General features: G+C 36.7%; 1 pseudogene; it reads right to left on the reverse strand.

Moving 5' to 3' along the window:
- Window positions 1-5348: 5348 nt before the first annotated feature.
- Window positions 5349-5612, reverse strand: LOC114502261 (annotated as a pseudogene).
- Window positions 5613-5958: the final 346 nt, after the last annotated feature.

Consider the following 5958-nt stretch of genomic DNA (forward strand, 5'->3'; position numbering starts at 1 on the left):
CTTGGGAGAGCAATGCTCACAGCTCATAATTAGCCAAATCAGTCTGTTATCCCAGTCTCTGAGGACTTGCTATTATTAACAGAAGAGGGAAATGGAAGGTACTTCCAAGGATTTGGCCCCATGTCAGGAGGAAACTCCCCTATACGTCTCACTTCCAACTTCCAAGTTGCAGGAATTTTATAAATTCAGAAAAGTTTTTTTCAATTTAAAAAAGCAATGTCTGACTTGTATGTCTGCCCATTCATTGGATTAATAATTCTATATGAAAATAATTATGCTGTCTCTACCAAAAATATTATATAATTATAATTTCCATTTTCTCATTTAAATTTTATGTCTCTAAGGAGAAACTTTCTCTTTTTCTTCTTAAGTCTGGTTTAGGATGTTGAATATTGTGCATTAAGAGATGTGTTGTTGTTGCTATTTTGAAAGGCAGCCCAAATCATAATTTTTTCCATAGAGTTTATGTTTGTTATTAAATTAGACAACCATCTATCATATTTTTTGGACTATAAGATGCACTCCCTCCCCTCAATTTGGGAGAAATATTGGTTGTTAATGCTGCTGTTGAATTCTTTTTACATTTACCTTGGTGAAATATTATGTTATTTATGTTATTAAATATCTTACCACATTTTTTGCTTCAAATTTTTTTTCCTATTTTCCTCCTCTAAACCTAGGTGCGTCTTCTGAAAAATATGGTCCTTTGGTATGCCGAATGGCTATTTTCATAAATCCATCTGGGGGTCTCACAGATGTCTGTGTTCTAGATGTAGGGCTACAGTCATTTCAAGTCCTTTTCTTCTTTTTTTAAATTGAATATATTGGGGTGGCATTGGTTAATAAAATTATATAGCTGCCAAGTGCACAATTCTATACTACATCACTTGTATATTGTATTGTGTTCACCACCCCAAGTCAAGTTTCCTTCCATCCCCATTTAATCCCCTGTTCACCTCTTCTGCCTCCCCCACAGCCTTTCCCTCTGGTAACCACCATACGGTTGTTTGTGTCTATATTGAATTTTCTTTTACTTTTTCTTATTTTTGCTTAAACCCTTCACCATTGAACTCTACCCTCTTTTCCCTCTGACAGCTGTCCATTTATTTTGGTATCTATAAGTCTGTTTCTAGTTTATTTGTTAGTTTATTTTGTTCATTATGTTCCACATATAAATGAAACCATATGGTACTCGTTTTTCTCTGACTGACCTATTTCACTTAGCATACTACTCTTCATATCTAAAAATAATAATAATAAAAACAAAAATGTAAAAAAAAACCTTAACACAATAATTCTCCAGGTCCAGCCATGCTGTCACAAGAAGTAAGATTTTCCTTCTAATTACAGCCAAGCAGTGTTTCACTGTGTAACTGAACCACAACTTTTTTATCCACTCATCTACTGATGGGAACTTAGGCTGCTTCCAAGTCTTGGCTATTGCCAAAAACACTGCAATGAACACTGAAGTGCATATATTCTTTCAAAACAGCGTTTCAGCATTCTTTGGATGTATTTTCAGAAGTAGAATCTTTGGGTCATAAAGCAGTTCCATTTCTAATTTTTTGAGGAAAGTCATTACTGTTTTCGATAGTGGCTGCATCAATCCACTTTCCAGACAACAGTGCACAAGGGTTCCCTTTTCTCCACATCCTCATGAACACTTGCTGCTTCTTGATTTATCTTTTAACTTTTTTTGTTTTTGCTCAAGTAATTGTCTCCATTTCCCCTCATCACTCCCTTCTACCCCAGCCATCTCCTCATCCCACCCTTGATCCTACCTACCCCTCATTGGTTTTGTCCATGTGTCCTTTATAGATGTTCCTGAAAACTCTTCCCCTTTCCCCACCATTATCCCCTCCCACTTCCCCTCTGGTTGCTGTCGGTTTGTTCTTAATTTCAAAGTCCCTGGTTTATTTATTGATGATAGCCATTGTGACAGGAGTTAGGTGATAAGTCATTGTGGTTTTAATTGGCATTTCTCTGGTGATTAGTGATGTTGAGCATCTTTTCATATGTCTCTTGACCATCTGTATGTCCTCTTTGGAGAAGTGTCTATTCAGGTCCTTTGCCCATATTTTAAGTGGATTGCTTGTTTTGTTTTTGTTTGAGTTGTACAAGTCTATAAATGTGGGATATTAACCCTTTGTAACTGGCACATATGTTCTCCCATTCAGTGGGTTGTCTTTTCAATTTGGGGATGGTTTAATTTGCTGTGCAACAGATTTTTTAATTTTTTTTTTTTGTGAGAGGCAAAGGGAGGGACAAAGAGAGAAAGAGAAACATCAATGTGTGGTTGCCTCTCACATGGCCCCTACTGGGGACCTGGTTCACAACCCAGGCATGTGCCCTGACTGAGAATTGAACCTGCAACCCTCTGGTTCTCAGCCCACGCTCAACCCACTGAGCTACATCAGCCAGGACAAAAGATTTTTATTATGATGTAGTACCATTTCTTTATGTTTTTGTTTCCCTTGTCCAAACAGATATATCAGAAAAATATTGCTATGAGAAATGTCTGACATTTTACTGCTTATGCTCCTAGAATTTTTATGGTTTCAACTCTAACATTTAAGATTTTACTTCATTTTGAGTTTATTCTTGTGTATGGCATAAGAAGGTGGTCACATTTAATTTTTTTTCATATATCTATCCAATTTTTCCAACACCATGTATTGAATAGATTACCTTTACACCATTGTATTTTCTTGCCTCCTTTGTCAAATCTTAATTGACCATAATGCATGGGACTATTTCTATACTCTCTGTTCCATTGCATTGATCTACATGTCAGTACCATGTTGTTTTGATTACTTTGACCTTGTTGTATAGTTTGATATCAGGTAGCATGATTCCTCCAAGTATCTTTTTTTTTTTTTTTTCAAAATTGCTGGGGCTATTATGGGTCTTTGTGCCTCCATATAAATTTTAGGATTATTTGTTCTAGTTTTTTGAAACTATACGGCTGGAACGGGAGTAGGGGGGAGAAAACTGTACTTGAACAATGATTGAAATAAAAAAATAAAATAAAAAATAAAAAATAAATAAAAAGAAAGAAACCATACTATTGAACCTATAGATTTCTTTAGGTAGTATTGACATTTTAATAATGCTTCTTATCCATGAACACAATGTATGCCTCCATTTATTTGTGTCTTCTTCAATTTCTTCCTTCAGATTTTTTTGGGTGGGGAGCATTTTCCTTTTATTTTTTAATTGTTTATGCTGTTACTGTTGATACAATTTTTTCTCCATTTCCCCACATCTACCCAGCCCCACTGTGTTGCAGCCTATCAAGGCCTGGCAGGTCCACTCTAGATTCTGGGATACAGAAGAAAATGTGTAGAGCCATAGGGATGCTTGACATGCCTTTATTCACAGGTGGGCGAGCCATGCACACTGCAAGCTGCATGTCTCTCTGTATGTCTCTGCAAGTCTCTGCATGTCACCTGTCCCCTTGCATGGCATGCAGTGTGCCCTCTGCTCCCCAGGGTGGCACACAGCAGGGAGCCCCTAGACCCTTTTAATTACTGGAACAAACAAAGCCAGCTTCAACCAGAAAATTATATAACATAACATAATTCTGCCCATGACAGCCCACTTCTTGTTATGATAACAGTTTATCAGACCCAGTGTCAAAGCTATGAGAACACTACTTATCAGGCCCATTCAAGGTTATGGAAACACTGCTTCCTTTAGTTACCCAGACACATACGTGAGGAAGTCAGACTACCTCAATTTACCCTGCACTCACCCTCTGCCCATCTCAAGCCAATCCCCATATTGTTGTCCATGTCCCTGGGTTGTCCATAAATGTTCTTTGGTTAATCTCCTCACCATCTTTATCCCATCACTCATTCTCCTTTCCAGCTGCTGTCAGTCTGTTTTATGTACCTAATGTTCTGCTACTCTATGGTTCGATAGTTTACTGTGTTCATTAGATTCCACATCCAAGTGAGATCATGTGGTATTTTTCTTTCATTTCTACAGATTCTTATAGCTTTCCCAGTACTGGTCTTTTACACCCATGTTTAAATTTATTCCTAGGTATTTTATTTTTTGATGCAGTTGTACATGAGATCGTAGTCTTAGTTTTATTTTTTCTAAGTGTTATTGATGTACAAAAAGGCAACTATTTCTGGATATTTATTTTGTGTACTGCTACTTTACTGAATTCATGTATCAGTTCTAGTAGGTTTTTTTGGTGGAATTTTCAGGGTTCTCTAATATACAATATCATGTCATCCACAAATAATGACAGTTTTACTTCTTCCTTTCCAATTGGATGCCTTTTAGTTTTTCTTCTTGTGTGATTACTGTGCCTAGGACTTCCAATTCTATGTTGAATAAGAGTGTTGAAAGCAGGCATCCCTGTCTTATTCCTGATCTTAAGGGAAACACTTTTAGTTTTGTTTATTGAGTATGATGTTGGCTGTGATTTTGTCATGCTTGGCCTTCATGACATTGAGGTATGTTTTCTGTATTCCCACTTGGCTGAGAGTTTTTACCACAGCTGGGGGATGGATTTTATCAGTTGTTGTTTTCTGAATCTATAGACATAATCATAAGATTTCTACCCTTAAATTTGTTTAGGAGACACATCTTATTTATTGATTTGTGAATGTGCCAGACTTGCATCCCTGGAATAAAACTCACTTGATCATGGGATATGATCTTTTTAATGTATTGCTAGATCCAGTTAGCTAGTATTTTGTTGAGGACTATACTGTATAAGTTCATTACAGATATTGGCCATAATTTTATTTCTTTGTACCATCTGGTTTATAATTAGGATAATGCTGGCCTCATACAATAAATGTGGGAGTCTTCACTCCTCTTGAATTTTTTGAAGGGTAGGTGTCAGTTCTTCTTTAAATGTTTGGTAAAATTCACCAGTGAAGCCATCAGGTCCAGGAGTTTTGTTTGTTGGGAGTTTTTTAATTACTGCTTTAAGTTCATTAATTGTAAATCTGTCTATTCAGAATTTCTAATATTTCCTGATTTGGTTTTAAAACACTGTGTGTTTCTAAGAATTTATGCATTTTACCAAGATAGTTTCATTTGTTCGCCTATAGGTTTTTATATTTTCATGTTTTCTTATTCTCCTTCAAATCATTTGAATAACCTGATTGTGAGTCAAATATAAAAAGCAAATTCAAACTTGCTTCCTTTAAGGTGATGCTACTACAATTGCCTTGCACACTCATGATCAAAGGTAATGGTGACACCAGATTCCAAAAAAACAAGGGTGGCCAGAAGAATTCAAGGCTCACAAATTGAAGAGTTTTGTTTCAGAAAGCCTCAGAGGGGTAGCAGGTGGCAGGAAAGACATGAAATGTAAGGTACCCTCAGAGTACAGGGTGCAGTTGCTAGGTCATCAGCACCTTGAAACATTTATTGATGGTGTTTTGGTACCTAGAGTATTTGTCATGTGGGCAGAACCATGCAGGATGGGCTGAGCAGGTCTGTTGTCCTCTTGGGTCAAACTTCTTCAGGGTATAGATCTGGTCTCACTGTTCATTGAGGTAATACTGGAGAAACATGATCACGCTGAAGCTGGAGGTTCCAATTCCATCTGCAGGTCAGTCTGACTGACAGCCTCACTCCATAATATTTTCTTACTATCCCTTGTATTTTGTTGGAGTCAGTTATCACTCCTCCTCTTTCATTTCTGATTTTACAATATTTATTTGGCTTCTCTCTCATTTTTTTCTTAATGAGTCTGGTTAAAAAGTCTGGTTTTCAATCTTGTTTACCTTTCCAGAGAAACAGCTCTTGGTTTCACTGACCTTTGACATGGTTTCATAGACTTGTTTATACTTACTTCTGCTCCAATCTTTATTATTTATTTCTTCTGCTCACTTGGAACTTCATTTGATGTTCTTTTTCTAGTTCTTTTAAGTGTAAAGGAAGATTCCTTATTTGACCTTGTTCTAGTTCCTCATGGAAGACCTATAA

The sequence above is a fragment of the Phyllostomus discolor genome, chromosome 8, assembly GCF_004126475.2.
Source record: "Phyllostomus discolor isolate MPI-MPIP mPhyDis1 chromosome 8, mPhyDis1.pri.v3, whole genome shotgun sequence".
Lineage (NCBI taxonomy): Eukaryota > Metazoa > Chordata > Mammalia > Chiroptera > Phyllostomidae > Phyllostomus > Phyllostomus discolor.